The sequence below is a fragment of the Camellia sinensis genome, chromosome 11, assembly GCF_055761805.1.
Source record: "Camellia sinensis isolate YWXY chromosome 11, ASM5576180v1, whole genome shotgun sequence".
Lineage (NCBI taxonomy): Eukaryota > Viridiplantae > Streptophyta > Magnoliopsida > Ericales > Theaceae > Camellia > Camellia sinensis.
In genome coordinates this window covers 174,774,879-174,793,995 of record NC_138971.1, presented here as the reverse complement: position 1 = coordinate 174,793,995, position 19,117 = coordinate 174,774,879, and the positions used below count along the sequence as shown (strand labels likewise).

Here is a 19,117-nt window from a genome sequence, read left to right as displayed (position 1 = left end):
TGCGAGACACTCCTTGTCCAGAGGAAGCATAAGGATACAACCCATCATTCTTAGCCCAGAGGGAAAAATTTTGTTCTTCTAACTGGCTTGAATGTGTAAATAACCCTCAGTTCCCTTCTTTCTTTAGGATGGATCCTCCTGCACCTCCTCTTCCTCAAAACCCTCACTGGATGGAAGAACTGAGACTTACTCTCTTTGAGAATCAGTTTCTTTCCTCCTACTAACCTCTAGCTCTCCCCACTATATTTGAGTGATATCAAGCTCAACTTCTACTTGCAGCATTTTCTCACTTGCCCTTCAATGTTCTTGGAGGTGATATTCCTCTTAAGAACTTTCGATGGGCTTGTCACATTATGACTCGGGGTCATGTCCTCAACCCCATTGCTCAAGCAGAACTTCAGATGTTTTTGAATCAACTCTCACTTCTTCTTTATTGGTACCAAACTTCTTTGGCTACCTCTCAATCTTTGGACAAAATCTCAGCCTATCAAATTCACACCCAGTATGAAGCAGAGAACCTTATCGATGAATATAATGACTTCAAGAATAAAGATTTTGCATACTGGGATGATCTAGATATGGATGAGATGGAACAAGGATTGAAGGAAATAGAGTTTGAAATAAAAGCCAAACAACTTTTTCATTAAATAAGAACATATCAGCTACAACAACCCAGCTTGGAGAGGATAGAGGACAGAATAAAAAGGGAACATAAATTCATTGATCATTGTTGGAACAAACTCCATGACCTTGTTATTCTTTCTATTCCTTATTTTTATGAAATTGAATTTGTAGCCAAGAAAGCTTTCTAATAATTACTTTCATATTAATAAAGCTAGGTTTTCCTTTCTTTATTTGGCATGGTCTGATTTTATTCTATTCGCCTAAAGCAAACAAATTCAGAGCTTCGAATTTACCAATTTTGTCCTTAGAAACCTGATTTGAACATTTCCAATGGAATACTGGAAACCTAATTTGAACTTCCCCAACATATGGAGTATAATTGACAATCCTTGCCTAGGTCTTTTTATTCCAATCATAGGGTTAATACTATCAACAGCTTTGAATTAACTATCTTTGCTTCGAAAAAACAGTCTACGTGTTTCGAAGTATAGAAACTTTCCTTAGGGATTGCACTGTTTTATTCTAAAAGAGTGAGTCCCTTTATGTTCTTCACTGCTTAACCAAATATTGGTTTTTTGCTACTTCGAAGTCTAAAAAAAACAAATTCTAACTGTAGAGTATTTTAAATTTTACTTTGAAGGATTTCACTTTCAACAAGAAACCTAAAAGCAAGTCTTTAATCCCCTTGAAGCAAACAAACACCTGAGCATTCTTGTATTCTTAGGTATGAAACGTGCTTCGAAGCTAATTTCCTGCTTTCGAAGCCCTAGCTTGATGTTTATCATCTGGCTTTGGAGCCAAAGCTTGGCTTTGAAGCCAAATATTTGATTTCGAAGCCAATATGAGTGTTTGAGATACGTTTCCCTCCCAAATTATCACTATTGAGAGAAACTTTTTGTATCCGTACCTTCAGTATTTCTTTATGAATTCTACCCATTTAAACTGATTGGGCATTTTTCAAACAGAAAGGTTTAAAAACCCTTTCCTTTCGTGTTTTTAATTTACTTGTTCGCCCAACACACAAACCCTTCATCTCTATTAACCTTTCCTCTTCTTTACCCTCTTTCCCAACTTTGTCCTCTGAAAACTTCTGTCAATGGCTTCTTCCTCCTCAAAGATACCAGTCGCAGAACGTATGAGTCCATCTGTAGCCTTAAAAAGGATCATTGTTGAAGAGTGTGAGAAATACAAAGCTGGCAAGAAAAGTGCTATTGATGGGCGTATTTTCATTCCCCGTCCCTACTCATATTCCAGTTCTGTACCCGCGTTTGGAGGACCATTGCCTCATTTATGAAGGCGGTCTTGATTGGGGAAGCTGGAGAGTGAACCGATCCCATCACTGCTAGCCCGCAGTAAGACTAGAATGGGAAGAATGGTATGATCGGGTTGTCCCTGCTAGAACACTAGATCTCCAAGAACTTTGCCTCTTCGACGTCCTTCAACTATCCAGGTTCACTTTTTCAGAGGACCCATTTTTAATACCTGCTGCTCTTTGTTTTTGGAATTCTATTTTCAATTTCTTCCAATTTAGATGTGGTATGATGGTTCTTACTGTCCTTGACATCTGCCATTCATTAGGGTTATTCCCTATTGGTACTCCATTTGGTCTAGACTACCTTGACCTCAACATCCATTTTTCTCTTCCCCCTCTGAACTTATCCTATAGTCACTTTGTCGAGACTGAGAACAAAAGGAAAAGCCCTATGACTGATAGGGAATTCTTTTTCTTTTTATTGTATTGGCTTTACAAATTCTTTTTCTGTACTTCTTCTCAGAGGATTATTCTTGAGTTTGCCTCTCTTACCAGCCTTAGCTCCATATGTTTTGGGCCATGTCTACAGAGCTTATTCCATCTTTTGTAAAAAAATCCAAGGATGCCAATCAATGGGGCCCATTTTGGATACTCCAACTCTGGCTTTTTGCATACTTCACTAATTTGCGTTCTAAGTGTCTAAAGTTTTTAATACCAAACCCTTCCACTTATGGCATGAAGTTAGCCAATGTCTCTCTTTATCCTTCTAACTTTGCCTTCTACTTTTCTTTCTTTCACCAACTTCCAGCTTCACTTTCTTTTCACACTTTCTTTTGCCCATTCGAAGCCAATATTGGCCCAGCCTGGTTGAGGACCTTTTTGAACGATAGGTCTTACTCTAGGACTCAGGACAAAAGTATGTGGGCTTCTATTTTGATCATGAGGGAGCTATTCATTGGCACTATGAACTCCAGAGCTTATAAGTGTATCTTTGAGCCTTATTGCCCTGCCCAATTTGCTAGGCAATTTGGACTTTCTCACGGGATCCTTATCCCTCTCTGCAGTCATTCCGACTCAGACCTTGCGAACAGAGAACTGAAAGTTCCCAAATCCAAATTAGAAGAGGCAACCTCCAAGTTCATCCAAGACTTGATTGATTTCGAATACCTACCTTACATTCCCCAAAGTAACACACTAGAAAGGCACCAAAATCGGTGGATGGACAATATGGAGGTGTACTTGCCCATTTCTCCTCAAGATCTATTAGTGGTACTAGATGCACCTAAAGCCAAGTCCAAAGGGACTGGAGTTGTTACTTCCTCCACTGCTCATGCTATCGCAGCTCTTACCCCTGCTACCACAAAGTCTGCTCCTGCTGCCTCACTTCTTCCTAGAGTCACTTAAGTTGCTTCGAAGAAAGGTATGCACTGCTGCTTCTTTTCTTTTCTCTTTCTTTATGATGCTTTTGCTTTTTACTTATAGTTCCTTGTTTGGTGTAGGTGGTGTAGATGCCTTACAGGGAGATTCTCCTCAAAGAGTTCAAGCTTTAAATCTCCTCAAGAACAAGCAGTAACAACAAAGGAAAAGAAAGCTCTTGCTTGATCCTGAAGATGAGGTACCGGAGGCTTACGTGGGAGAAGAGAAAGCAGAGAAAGTGTCACGACCCGCTCTCCATACCCAAGGGTTAAGTATCGTGATGGCCAATACTGAAGTTACCTCCGGCCAATTCTTGAACAAACAAATAAACGCAAGCGAAAATAATATTTAAGTGAGGGTACCAAAATAATCATCGGAGCTTCTATTTTTATTACAAAATTTATTGACCAAAAAGGCCGATATTTACATAGAAAAATATCATAAAGTGTTGTGTGTGTCTATTCTGCAGCCCCACGTCTAAAACTTTCCAAAAGCTATTTCTAAATTGCACTGTTTCCTGAAAATTGGTAAACAGCTATAAGCACATGGCAGAGTGAGAAATATTATGCCAAGAGTATAAGGGACACAAAATAACCATGGATAGTTATGTAACTAAAATATTTAAAATAACTTAGTCTGAACAAATAATCATTTAAGTAGCAAAAATGAGATTATGTAAATAAAAAACCATAACCATGGTACCGAATAAAACAGAACAGAGGTCACAGGAGTGACAGTCAAAACAGAGATATGGATTCAAGAGGTGGCTCGTACGGATTATAGAGGTGGCTCTCACAATAGTGTAGCACTTATCTCCGCACAGTACTTTACTCCGCACAGAACAGATGTCAATAGATCCATGACAACAGAGGGCCACAAAGTGGTCAAATAGAGGCCAATGATTCTTTAAGTCCCCAAGGCGTGGGACTTCCGTGGTGGTACTTACAAAATATAATTATTTATAAGGTCATTGTCAAATATTCTTTAAAATATAAACAAACATATCCATGGGTTTCATTTTAACAAATAAAGTTCAGAAATTAATCCACGTAATTGAAATATTAATATAATTTATAATAATTTATAAAACATAACTTGTATAAAATAAATATGGTAAGTCAAAACATACGTAAAATATATTATGGTAACTCAAGGTATAATATAACTCACCTTAAAATTAATACCTCACTCTTTCTTTCCACTACTAAAGACCTTCTTCACTTCTAGTATTTTCTTCTCCTTTCTTTCCTTAAGTTTTCCTTTCTTTTTATTTTCCCTCTTGATTAACTTCCCTCTCCTTTATATAGGAAGAGGAACGTGGGCACCAAGCCACACGACTGCCCACGTGTCCCATTTCCATTAATACGCTATTAATTCATGCTTATCTCTTGCTTTTTTTTTCTTTTTTTTTTATATATAATCCATTATACTTTATTTCATATTTTATTTTTATGGAATATTTAAATTAAATATTTAAAGTTTTTCTTATTTATAATTAAATAATATTACTATAAAATTTAAGGGATAACTTAAATTTTCAAGTTGTTATAGAAAGAGCAGGAGACACCATTAAAAAGAAAGAAGAAAATAACAGTCACTCTCTCTAATTTCACTAGGGATTCCATTCATGAAGTATCTACTAAAGTAGTGGAAGTGGAATACTCCAAAGAGATCATTGTGTTCCAGAGGGCTGAGAAGATGAGACAACAACAAATGCTTAGGGATGAAGCTGTTGCTGCTAATGCACTCCAAAGAGAAACTGCAAGGAGGCAACAAACTGCTGAACATTATACCCTTTGCAGTTCTCTAACAATTGCTACCACTTCTAAAACTAGTAATTTCTTTTTGTGTCTCTAGTTTCCTTTTGTGTCTCAAGTTTTCAATACTGAAACTTAACATTGCTTCGTATTTCTTCTTTTGCAGCAACAACTACTCTACCTTCTCCTTCGATAAGGACTTCTTCAGTTTCATCCGAAGTTGAAAGACTATTAGAAGCATCCTCAAAAAAGACAAAGAAGACTGATACTAAAGTGCCTCTAAGTGTAGAGCCCATTCAGGCAATACTCCCACTTCCTGGTTCTATATTTTTCATGCCCTTCTTGAGGCAAAGCATTCCTATATCCTTATCTTTGGCTTAACTCCATACCTTCCTCTTCTAACCTTTAACTCAGCCCAATTTATTATCCCTGCAATCCTTGTTGCTCCTTTCCCTCCCGGGGAGATCCCAGTTTTTACTTCATCTCCAGTAATAACCGATTCCCTCAGAGAATATACTGGTAGCTCACTAATTCTTTGTCCACCATCACTATCTAGCTCCAGCCCTTCTTCTCTTGACCTACTGGTAGCTAGGACTATCCCTATGCAGCCATCTCTTCCTACCACTAGAGCCCTTTCTGCACCACCAATGTCAATGGCAAAGATGGACATTTTCGAAGCTAAACTGGCTAGCCTTTTTGACATGCCTTCTACTATTCTAACAACCAGTAATGAAACTGAGCCATTGGTTCTGGCTGATTCTCTCTTGAAAATTTTTTAGAGCTCTTCAACCATCAGTAGGGCTTCCTCACCTTCACTAGACTTGGGCATCTGTTTGGAGTTGCTGACATTGTTCTCGAGGATCCCATTCGAAACCTTGCAAAGACCTATTATCAAGAATGGTTTCCTCTAGTGCTGCAAGGTCATTGAACAATCCAACATGGCCATTTCAAGTCACTTGTCTCAGGCAATGACTACTATTGACTTTTATGTCAACATATGCCATGTTGCCAAAGCTGCAGAGAAGAAATTATTGAAAGACTAGGAATTTGTTTCTCATATACATGCTGAAGTGTCTTAATTGAAAGAATAACATTCCTTTGTCTCCCAATTTCGAGCCCAACTTTTGGAGAAGAAAGCTCAACTAGATGAAGAATTATTAGCAGTTAACCTGGCTTTGGATCGAACTACCACAAAGCTGCAAATCACCAACCAAGGACTGGCTGATCGAAGGCAAGAGATGACTACTACAGCCATTCAGTTGTTTCCATCACTTAAGAGTAGAGAATTAATTGTAAGGGAACAACTAAAATATTTTACTGACTTTTGGGCCAATCTATGGCTGCATATACTTAACTCCTTATGAAATGAATTCTTTATTTATTATTTGAGTGTTTCCATGCTTCTGTTGTTTAGCATTTACTATACTCTTTGTGTTTCCTATGCAGTTGGATAATAAGGCTACAAGTACTTGCCATTAATTTTCTTAGGGTGTACATACCCATTCAAAATTTTCAAATGATATGCTCCTCAAGGCAAAACCCTATGAACTTGATATGGCCCTTCCCAATTAGGTGACCATTTTCCAAACTTATGGCTTTTAATGCTTTTTGGGAGTATTATCTTCCATACTAAATCATCTTCATCAAAGCTAATGTACTTGACTTTTTTATTATAGTTTTTGGCTGCTTTCTTCTTTTGAAAAAGAATGCTATTTAATGCCAAAATTCTAGCTTTATCCACATTTTCTAATTCCAATAACATGCTCTGATGGTACTGCTCAGGGGCTAATTGGTCCTGGCATCTCACCCTTAAGGTCTTAATGTTAATCTCTACAAGTAACACTGCATCATGCCCATATAGTAAGGCATAAGGAGTAATTCATGTACTTGACCTTGGAGAATTCCCATAAGCACACAATACATCCAACAATAAGTTACGCCAATCCCTTGGATTGTCTTCCACAACTCTCTGTATTCATTTTTCAAAGACTTATTGGATGATTCTTCCTGTCTATTTGCTTGTGCATAATAAGGGGTAGAATTAACAAAACTAATTCCAAACTCTGCTGCGAAAGACTTTACTATCTTTCCATCGAATACAGTCTCATTATCCACAGTTATGGTTTGTGGGATGCCAAACCTGTGAATTAGATCTTTAATAAATCCAATAACTTCAGTTTGGTCTACAGCCTTATATGGTTTAGTTTCGACCCACTTAGTGAAGTAGTTTGTGGCTACTAAGATGAAACAATGGTGCTTCGAAGAAGGTGGATGTATTTGCCCTATCATATCCATAGCCCAACGTCTAAATGGCCAAGGCTTCACAATTGTATGTAAATCAGTTGTTGGTACATACTACAACAAGTTGGGTCTTGAATGACGGATTTTTTTTTGTCTCGAAAGAGCTAATTTCGTCACTATAAATATTTGTGATGAAATATTTTCGTCACCAGTTTCGTCATTGAATGTTTATCACTAAAAACCACTGTGACGAAAAATAATTTCGTCACCAATGAAATTAATTTAGTGACGAAATTTTTTGTCACCAATAAAATAGCATTTTGTCGCAAAAAATTCCCATTTTCGTCACCAAATAATTATTCAGTACCATATTTATAATTTTAGTTGACGAATAAATTTGTCACAAATGTTGATCATTGATGAGAAAATAATTTCGTCATAGTAAGATGTAAAGGTGACTGAATTTTTCGTCTCCAAAAGTCATACATTCGCAAATATATTTATATACGTGATGAAATATATTTTGTCGCAAATATATATATATATATATACGGGACGAAATATATTTCGTCACCAAACGACCAAATCAATGAAAACTTTCATATATGCGCTGCAATAAATTTTGTCACAAAAAATGTTTATTAACGACGAATAATCACTTTGTCATAATAACAAGTACAAATGACGAAATAAATTCGTCACTAAACCTGTTCCATATTTTATATTTCAATTTCAATTATTATTTCACAAATATCCCTGCTCATATCCCAATAGCCATTTAATTGTACTAAGAAATCCACTAGCTATTATACATTACTCCACAAAAAAATTCAGTAAACAATTTATATTATAAATCAAAATATATCCATCAAACAACTTTAATAATACAAACCATTAAGTATAACAAAAAAACCATCAAAGCAAATCCCAAAATGAACTAACGTGGAATCCATAAAAAAAATTCAGGAAACAAAATTCAACAGTTGATCTTCATTTGCAAGTATACTTCCAAACGTCATCAAAAACCAATCTGCAAAAAAAATAAACAAAGAAAACATTAATATATTATCAAATACATCTAAAATCATATATAAATAATTTTATTTTATAAACTAATTTAGTAGAAATGCATCTAACAAATCAAAACTTCAAAGAGTTGAGGTGATCCTTGATGATAAAGCAACACGGATAACATAAGATGCCAAAAGATTACAAGAATACCATATATCACTATCACTAATGGTAGAAAATATATATATATATATATATATAATAGCTCCAAAATATAACGTAGCATTAAGGTACATTTGATTCACGACAATGGACTATATTCATTCATTTGGTCACTCACATAATAATAATGCAGAAGCACTTGCCTCTGGAGACTCAATTAAATTAATAAATAAAGCGAAAATGAAAACATGATTTTCCAGTGGAACAAAATGAGGCAAATCAAAAGACCAGCATTTACATACCTGCCAAAGTTGAACTTTTTGATAACGTATGCACAGAGTAATCCAATCTACAAGAACAAGTAAATTGGCTTACAGATTTGCACAAATATTTTCTTTTGTCAGCAAGAGACAACTCACAAGCAGCATACATTAAGTTTTGAGTAGAAGCAGCAGAAGCCATGATAGCTTTAAGAGCACATCTATGAGGCCCAAAGAAATCTTTTTCCTGGGGTGTATGCAGTCACAAACCACTCTAATAAGCTAAGAGTGTGTTTGCATTAAAGGGTTTAGAATTCTAGAGATATTTGAAATAATGATTCAAAATCATATAATTTAAAATCCAAAAACCTCTTCTTTGAACTAGTTTCATATATCTGGATATTTGCCTACTTTCAGTCGAACTGAAAGAATTATAACATAAGATTGTATTATTAAAAATTCATAGAATCATGTAACAAGGATGGCCACAATTTTGATGAGCTAAAAATAAAAGGAGAAAAACAAAAGAATATGAAAATTCGAGTGCTTTGGTATGCAACTCAAGCTAGCACCAGCTAAAAATAAAGTTTGCTAAATATTTCTTATTTGCTTCTTATATAGTCCAATTGAGCACAATGAAGACAATATATGATTGGTTGGCTAACACGAATTGAATGTTTGTGTCAAACAACAAGGACAACACCACTACGAGGGAGAAGTTGAAGCCTCAAGAACAAGTGATAGACCAACAGATATGAATGAAAGTTGTGAGAAAGCACATGATCTCAAGAAAAGACTTCTTTAGCCAGGACAAAGTGGTTGAAATGTGGCTTCACTAGGTTGAGTATAGGGAAAACCTTCAAATGGATCAATCTATACTAATATATAATGGGAAGCCTCAACTTGGTGTTCACATTTTCTGGAAGTTGTGTCATGGTAGTTTTGTTGACCAAAAAACCATACTATTTGATGACTTTGGCATTTTACCCATAGGGGTAAACATGTAATATACAAAACCTTATAAACTAGTGAACTTAACAAACCACTTTCCAAAGGCCACATTCTCATGACAGTTACATTCTTGAGAAGGCTATGTTCTCCTCTTTACTGTTCCATTTTTCGCTAGAAAAGGAAGACATTAATTATGGTGGCTTTGTTGAGCGAAGTATTTTCCATTTTCGCTTCTGGCCTTCCAAATTGCACATTGCTATAGCTATAGACGGATTTGAGAGATATAATTTGATATGATTTTTCCAATTCTTAACACACTGAAAAAAAACATTCAACCATATAGAAAGTAGGACAAATGAAGAAAGTACAAAGGATTCATTATGCACTGGATTTCTGCAATTAAAATGTAAGTATTCCTTTTATCTTTCGCATCACATTTGCACCCAGATTCGGTTTCACAAACTTTGGAGCCAAACATGGAAACTAAAATTTTACATTAACCATACTATTTCCACAATTGAAAAACTATTACACTTCTCAGATTTTAAATTCAATCAGTATGCATATACATCATGTGTGCCACCATCTATTAAAAGTCCTTATTATGCTAAACCATCCTAATGATATATACAAAATAACAGCAATCATAAAGTGATATACAAACTTGACCAACCCACTGCCTGAGACTCAATAAATGTTCCTTCATTTCTTCTACTATGAAAAACTCAATCAAAGACACACCCATTATTAATCACATCACTAACTTAGAGCAACTCCAACACTGCCTAGCAAAAATACACAAAAAAAATAAACACATAGTCTTGTCTCTACTTTGGTTAGTGTGTCTTTTAACTAGGGTCATGCTAAGTAAGAATTTTGATAATGAATTTATTTTCATTAAATACATCTTCAAACTTGTTACATCTTAGTTAATAAGTAGTCAAACTTCTATACTTTAACTAGTATATACTAACCAACATGAGAAAAATAAAAAGATAAAACAAGCGAGACTTACCGAAAAGGCGATATACGAGTTCATGGGATACCTCCTCCTCTAAATTGTCCTTTGAAACCTTGCTTCTTAAGAAACTCCATGATGCTTGATGTCATCTCAAAATTCTCGTCAATCGACCCATTCATCTTCCCTATCTCTTTATTTTTTGCTTGAATTTCCTCTTTTTGTAACTGAATTTCCTCATTTTGCTCTTATATTTCCATATCTAGACACCTCACATAGTCACTGTCAGTCGAAGCACTAGTAGTCCTAACAGAAAAGGAATGCCTCAACCTAAGTCCTTTAACATATCCCGACCTTGGCTTGTGCACCTTCACAGATAGCTCCTCCGGAGTAATTGGAACCACACCAGGTTAGGAGTAATGTTCAGCTTGGATCTTTATCATATTATCCTGTCATTAAAAAAAAAATGAATAAAGAGACAATAAAAATTACAATCATCCTCATACAAAAGGTAAGTATACATACATAATTCTTTTCACACTCCGGAGAATAATTTGAAGCCAATAAAAATGGTAAAGTAAACTGTGTTCTCTGTTATATCAAAGTCAATGGCACACCCTTATCTAATGTTACTGTAACTACTTCAAAGTCAATTGCTAAAGTAAACTGTGTTCTCTGTGTTACTGTAATGGCACACCTTTATCTAATGTTACTGTAACTACACCCTTATCTAAAGTAAACTGTGTTCTCTGTTATATCAAAGTTTCTGTTATATCAAAGTCAATTGCTTACCAGTAACTACTTCAAACCCTGCACTCAAGAGGTTTTAGAAGCAAATCCAAAACAAATTACTTTGTAATGACCACTCAGAACATTTTCCTTTCAACCCACACAAAAGGAAAAAGTACTAGTAAAACGTTGCACATGTTGTGAAAAATACCTTAAAATTAACATTGCATAGAAGCTGAAACTTTGAAACATAATTAACTAATCAGAACATCAAAAGGGAAATATGGTTCAGCTCATGGTTGATTAAATGGTGTTTCATGCCATGTTTGTCATTTTATTGGCTAGAACCCGACCTATCTTCACAAAAGAATGAAACAATACAAGAAAAATAAAGGAAAAGAAAAAACAATATAGTTCTAAAATGACAGCAACCATAGGAAGAGCACTAATTTGCAGACTAGACACACAATAGTTTATGCAACTTGCTATGATTTATGATGATCGTTTGCCCCTTAAACCGATCTACAAGTGGGTCATAAACATTAAAGTTTTTGGGAAAGGTCCAAATATTGGTTAGCCATTAGCTTTAAACTAAGCATTTAGAGATTCATACATGGAACAGAAGGTATAAATTGGGATGATTGTGACTGGAACACATTTGTTGCCATTAAGAGCCTTGCACAAACAGCACTACCAAGAGCCACACAGATACAACTATAGCTTTGTTCCCTACTCTCAAGTTGATGCTTTTCCTTTCTCAAGTTATTTTCTCTTTCTCACAGTTACATTTGCTCTTCCATTTTCTTGTTTCCCCACTCTTTCCTACCTTTGCAGCTTCTTCGTTTTTCTCATAATCTTGAATTTTCTTGTTTGCACAAAACGGATTGTGGTTTCTTATGTTGCTTCTTTGGACCAAGTTGCTGATATATTTACCAAGCCTTTACATGTCTCTTGGCTCTAGATGTTGGTTATTAGTTAGTTACTCTTCTCTTTCTTTAACTGTTATGTGTGTGTGTGTGTGTGTGTGTCTAGGCTCATTTATGATACTACTCTTGATAGCAATTCTAAAGTGAGGTCTATTGTGACTGATAGTGGGTGGCAGTGGCCCAATGATTCCTCTTGGGAGGTACAAGAGATCATCTCCACCACTTCTCCTGATTTGACACCTTCCCTGTTGAGGGCTGACAAAGTTATTTTGGTTCTTAATAAGGATGGTAAGTTTAGTATTGGGTCTGTCTGGCAACAATGGAGAACCAAATGGCCTAAGAATCAATGGGCTGGATTACTCTAGGGCCCTCATTCCATACTTAAAGTTAGTTTTATTGTGTGGATGGCTATCCTTGGTAGACTCAATACTACTTAAAGTTAGCTTTATTGTGTGGATGGCTATCCTTGGTAGACTCAATACGGGTGATTGGCTTACTATATTTGGCATTAACATTGCCTCCGTATGCCCTCTGTGTGGGCAGATTAGGAAAGATCATAACCACTTGTTTTTTTAATGCCCTTTTTCCTCTAAAATTTAGGCTACTATCCTTGGGAAATGCAATGTGAACTGGACTTGTAATAATTGGAATGATTGGGTGGGTGTGGTGGCTAGAGATTGCAAGGGTAAATCTCTATCTACCATTATTAAGAAACTTGGCTTTTGCTGCTTTGTTTATCAAATCTGGTTGGAAAGAAATAACAGGGTGTTCAATAAAGAAAGGAAGCCTGAAGAGGTTGTCCTTCAGAGTATCATATGCATGGTTAGATACAGGTATCTGGCCTTGAAGAACATCAAGAATTCACCCACTGATGATTGGTTTCAGCAAGAATGGAGGCTCCCAGCCACCATTCTTAAATTGAGTGGAGTGTAGTTTTCTGAGGGTTGAGTGTTGGTGAGTTACGAATTGAGGGTTGTGTGATGAGAGGCTCTATAGGGAGGTGTACTAATCTTTATATCTATATCTGTTACAGCAGCAGGTACAGAAGGATGCTTACCAAGAGTGAGGGATGTGAGTTCAGATATAGTGGGTTGAGTGCTGTGAGCCTGAAAATGTGTGTTATACTAATGCTACTAACTCTCTATAATATTCTTGCAGGAATTTGGTGCAGGTACAGTGACAAGAACAAGGAAAACCTACATGAATAACTTCAAGCTTCTCAATATTTGCACCTAATGTTTGTAACCACTGACTGGTATTCCCTCAATAAACCTTGTCTAGTTAATTGAGATGGATTTTTAGGCTTTAAAGTGAATTTTCAAATGCCTTTTTCAGGCTGGATTACCATATGCATTGGTTAAATATCAATAAATAAGCTACCTAACCATAGCTGGCACTGAGTTTTTCTTTTCTGGTTTTCGTCATGTGTGTATTTGCAGGCAGAAGTAATTTTCTAAAAGTAACTCTTTTAGAAGTTTAAACCTAACCAATTAGTCAAATTTGCAATGTTGGCAATAATGCAAGACATATAATGGCAATCGTGGTATAAAGTGACCACCGTATCAACTAGTAGAGCTTTTGTTTACATCTTTAATTTTTTAAGTGTCCTGATAGCTTTATATGACATCCGTAATTTAGGGATAAACAAGATAAATGAAGTCAATGTGGGTTATTCATGATAATGGTAAGCCATGACGAAAGGAGTAAGCAAAATTGCGCATTGTATTATCGCAAGTATGCAGTACCAAAGAGGCAAGAATTGCATAAAATGAGTCTTCATATGAAAAAAAAAATGGAAGTCATTTTTTATTTTGCAAATCAAGTTCGATTTTTGGAGGGGTAGATAAGCACGTATGTACTCATACTGACAATTATTTTAATCAATGATATAAAGAATACATATTAAAGCTCCCACATCAATGTGTTATGATCCTGTTTGCTGCTTAATCTAACAGAAGTGCAGTAGTAGTTCCAATCCCCAAATCAGTTATTAAAGAGACTAATCTTTTCTTTTTTATTTCTCCCCTATTCTTGGGGTGTAAATGTAATTAAATGATGATTGATAATCAAATTCCTTTTCTATGTTTCTAGACAAACACCAAAATCAAGCTAAACAAATGGAGCATAAATGAAAGTAAATGATGGTTGATAATAAAATTCCTTCGCTATGGTTTCCAAACAGACCAAAATAAAGCTTGAATTTGAAACCATTTTAAATGACGCATGTATTTCCTCTTGTGTATCAGAAGTTACCTATCATGCGTAAGCAGTGCTGTATTGGAGATTAAACAGCAAGTCCCGGCGATTCTCTATACCCATTCGAATTTTGTACTTTCTAGCCAGGGACTCGACCTGGTCATCACTCTCGTAGTCCATCTCTCGTATACATCACCTTCTGACCTTTTTTAGCATTTCCCTTGATGGTTCAAATCCTGAATTTACCTGCCCATGAGGTTGTCATACAATATATTAGTTTGGTTGCATGAACTAGTTGACTATGCAGAAACTAAAGCCAACTCTCTAAAAACACGGGAAGAACACAGTTACCATCTCATTGATAATAGAGAGAGCTGCTTTTTGGTCTCGCTTAACGAGATGAGTGTTAACAATCAGAGTGTATGTCGTTGAGTTTGGTTTCACGCCCTTACTTATTAAGTGGTCAAACACACTTGAAGCTTCAGATGTCTGCCACAGAAAAAAGACCATCACTAGTGCTAAAAAAGGTCATTGTATCAAACACCTAGTTTATAAGGCATGTTTGGAAGAAGGTTTTCTTCCATTGTTTGTTGTATGAGTGCGTGTGTGCATGTGTGTGGGCATGGGAGAATAAGTGTCCACCATGTTGAGCTTTACAAACGCACACTTCAGAGCATTGTATGAATAGGTGTTGGGGATCAACCCAAATGCGCCATCAATTGCTTCAAAAGTCTAGTAGGCCCAATCAACATCCCATGTATTTGCACAACCTAAAATTATACAATTTAGTGCAGCAACAGATTTGTAAGGAGGATCAGCTTGGCTCAAATTCTCCAGTTGATAGTAAACCTGAGTAACATTTCAACAGTACAAATCAATGACAAGCTAAAAAAAATTAAAATAATAGTAAAGTTGCATAACCAAGCAACAATACAAGAAAACAATAGAAACACTATCATTCCCAAGGTCTGAACCAGTCATCTCATCTTGTGAATAACATAATACAAAATGCGTGCACACAAAAAGAAAAGAAAAGAAATTAAAATTAAAATGGTATATGATATATACATACCAATGCTCATGTATACGGTAGGCAATTTTTCAACTATTTCTTATCAACATGTGTGGTATCCATTCTTCAAAAAACTAGTAAATATTGTTTGATTCTTGTTTTCCACATGCAAAAGAAGAATAAAAAGAAGCAGGAAAGGGTAGAGAGAGGCTTTGTGTATTTCAAAATCTCTTTAGACTAATCAAACGAACAACAAAAGAACAAATAAAATGAACACCAATCAATTTACTTTTAGCATCACTTTGAAACAAATTCAAGAGGTAATACGAGAAATGTTGACTCAACAAAACAGGACATTGCAACAATATAGAAAGTCAAAAGATGAGCTAGCATACACTAAAGTTATATGGTGTTTGAGGAATAAAAGACGTATTGAATCTAAAGTCACAAAGCCATCCTTGGAGCATGCCATAACCAGTGGATACAAAGAGGTAAATGGAGAGAGTGGATCCTCTTCAGCTTCCTTAGCAAAATTTCTGTAAGTAGTCTCAAACCCATGCAGAGTACTAAAGGCCTTCCATAGATTCCCTAAGGAAGCATGGGCATATGTCTTGGCAAGGTAAGATTCTGGGTTTGGAACCTTTTTTTGGCGCAACGCACGCTTAAGGATTGCCCATAACCCATCAAGGAGTTTAGCATTGTATGTCCTGCTAGCAGTTCCTAGTGCAGACACGACTAGTCTTTCATCTACAGAGTGCAGAACCAGTGGCCTTACATTCTCACCTCATGCAATCCATTTGGCCATGAATTCCAGGGCATAATAAGCTAACTCACTACTATCCTCTTCCATTGCAACATCTGTAATATAGTTGCACAGGTTCCCGGGTGGACAGAGGGCTTTGTTCTGATCCATTTTCTGATAATGTCCCAGAATGTCACATATTTAGAAAATGGACCAATTACGATAGAAAATTTAACAATTAACTAAAAGAAGATATATATATATACCTTGCACCTCTCAATAATTGACACCAATGTATCCATCCTCCCCTTGTTAACATAGTTCGCACACATTCGGTAAACATGTTCACTGATAGGATATACCCAGATTTTAAAGTCAAATCTATATATTTTAGGGCAGCGTCAATCTGGTCTGTCAATAACAGCATGCCAATGACCAAGTCATATGACTCATCATCAGGCAGAGATTATTTGCAGCATCCTGATGACAACAAAGCAAACATCCATCCATTAGATAGTAAATGCATGAACGGAAAATGATATTGGTTCCCAACATAGGAGTACGAGAAAACCTTCAATACTAATATAGACTGGCATCGGAGGTTTATACAAATGAAGAAAATGCCAAATGGGGAACAAACTGCCTCTTCCATACTCACCCTCCTAAAAGGAAATATGTAACATAGCGCATAGGCGTTCAAAGAAAAATTGGATGCATTGATAGCTCAACTACAATCACAACTTCTGAAATTTAAGGATGAGGAAAGACAAATTTAACAAGTAGACAAATCATGTGCCTAAGACTTGTATCTAAGTTCACAACATACATGATAGTTACCTACTTTCGTGGCTGTAACATTACTGTAATACTCCAAACAATACGAGAACTCCCCATTAGCTCTCTGCCCCTAGCCCCCCCAAAAGCATAGGGCAGAAAGCCTATTAAGGAGTGAGTGATGGAAGCAATTTTTCATCACACTAATATATCAGCATACTACAGATACTATTTCAACGATAGCCTTACATAACAATATCAGTGATTTTCTGAAACCAATCAAAACTTTCCAACATAACAAGGGATGAAAGAAATAGGGAAACAAAATAGTTTGCACAATTACTTGATATTAGTAAACATAATTAAATAGATAACAAATTTATAGAGTTGGAGTAGCATAATCAAGCCGCGTCAACTAATAAATCTTTGCTAGAAATCTATTGACAATCCTTTTTTCCCCTACTATCTACCACATATAATTAGTTAACTTCCTTGAGTGTTAACCCCCCTTCCTTGAGTCATTATTTCATCAATATGCTATTCAGAAACATGTTCAATTAGGGAAAACTGTAAAGGCAGCAGAAGTCAATCAATGTTGTGAAAACAACCAAGCAAACAAATAATTCTCTACCTGCTTACCACGGACAAACATTAACAATCAAATGAATCATGTCTCCACCATTCAATCCGAAGAAATCACAACCTTTAAATGCAAAATCCAATCCCAACAAACCACATATGGGACATTGCGTGTCTCATTAGTTTCGAAAATTAGGGAAAACATTAATTTTGGAAATTAAGGAAAACAGGGATAGAAAAGTAGAAAATTTGAGTGAGTGAGTGAGTAAGAGAGAGAAAGAGAGAGAGGACCCATACTTGAATATACAAAACTGAGAAATCGAATAATAAGAGGCATTGATGGAAGAGAACACACGACACTAAAGGAGATGGGAGGACGGGCTCGGAGATATGACGTCGGTGGCGCCACTGAATGAGGAGAACAGGCGACGACGGCGGTGGAGAAGAACACGCTGAAAAAGGAGGACAAAGGCTAACTCATGTTTTTTTTTGAGAGGGAGAGAGACAAAGATGAGAGAAAAATTCATAAACACAAAAAAAAAAAAGGGAAAAAATTGTAGTCTATTTTTTTTTCATTACCCCCAATATGGCAAAATTTTTTCTCCAAAATTAGTGGCAAAATAATTTTCTCACCAAAAAGTCTTAAAATATTAAAATTTATTAGTGATAAAAATATTTCTCACCAAATGGTATTAAAATATTTCAAATCAAGTTTCTAAAAAAATATATATATTTAAAATTGTTGGTGACAAAAATATATTCCTCATAAATTAGTTTATAATTGGTGAAAAAAATTTTTCTCACCAAAAGTGTCAAAATTTTGGCGCCATCCAAAAAAATTAGCAGGAAAAGTTTCGGTGATGAAACTTAATTTTTTTTCTCACCCAAAAGGAAGTATTTATTGACGAAAATAAATTTCGTCACCTATTATTTTTATTTTTTTATTATACGCGACAAAATTTATAATTCTTCATGGATTATTTTTATTTAGTGACGAAATTTGTTTTCTTCACTAATTTATTTACCAAATCAACAACAAAGCCAGATTATAAGCTAAAAAAATTGTGAAAATTAAAAACCCATAAAATATTTGAAACAAATATTAAATTGATGCAATACAAGAAAAAAAATAGAGAAAAAGAACTTGAGTTTGATGCAGAGAGTGGAGTCCTGTGTATACAAGAAGGGCCACCGGTAGCGTAGGCGTTGAAGGTGGAGTAGCGAGAGCAAAGAGCGATGGTGGAGAGGTAACGTGTGTGTGTTTTGAGAGAGAGAGAGATAGAGAGAGTTAGTTAATAATCAGCAAAGGGGTAAAAAAAAAATTAATACCCTATTTTGAGAGAGAGAGAGAGAGAGAGAGATGATAAGCAAAAAAAGGGTTAAAAAATTAATACCCTATTTTTTTTTCATTGCCGCATACATCAAATTTTTCCCACCAAAATTGGTGATAACATTATTTCCTTACCCAAAGATCTCAAAAATATTAAAAATTATTAGTGATGAAAATTTATTCCTCACAAATAATTT

General features: G+C 35.6%; 1 pseudogene across 1 annotated transcript; it reads right to left on the bottom strand.

Moving 5' to 3' along the window:
- Nucleotides 1-8,119: 8,119 nt before the first annotated feature.
- On the bottom strand, nt 8,120-16,697 carry LOC114313294 (pentatricopeptide repeat-containing protein At1g26460, mitochondrial-like; annotated as a pseudogene). Its single transcript, XR_014345010.1, has 8 exons — nt 16,504-16,697; nt 15,930-16,411; nt 15,126-15,333; nt 14,835-14,972; nt 14,541-14,729; nt 10,690-11,081; nt 8,766-8,812; nt 8,120-8,320 (listed from the first exon to the last, which is right to left on the bottom strand). The product of XR_014345010.1 is annotated as a pentatricopeptide repeat-containing protein At1g26460, mitochondrial-like (transcript).
- Between the last annotated feature and the right edge of the window lie 2,420 nt (nt 16,698-19,117).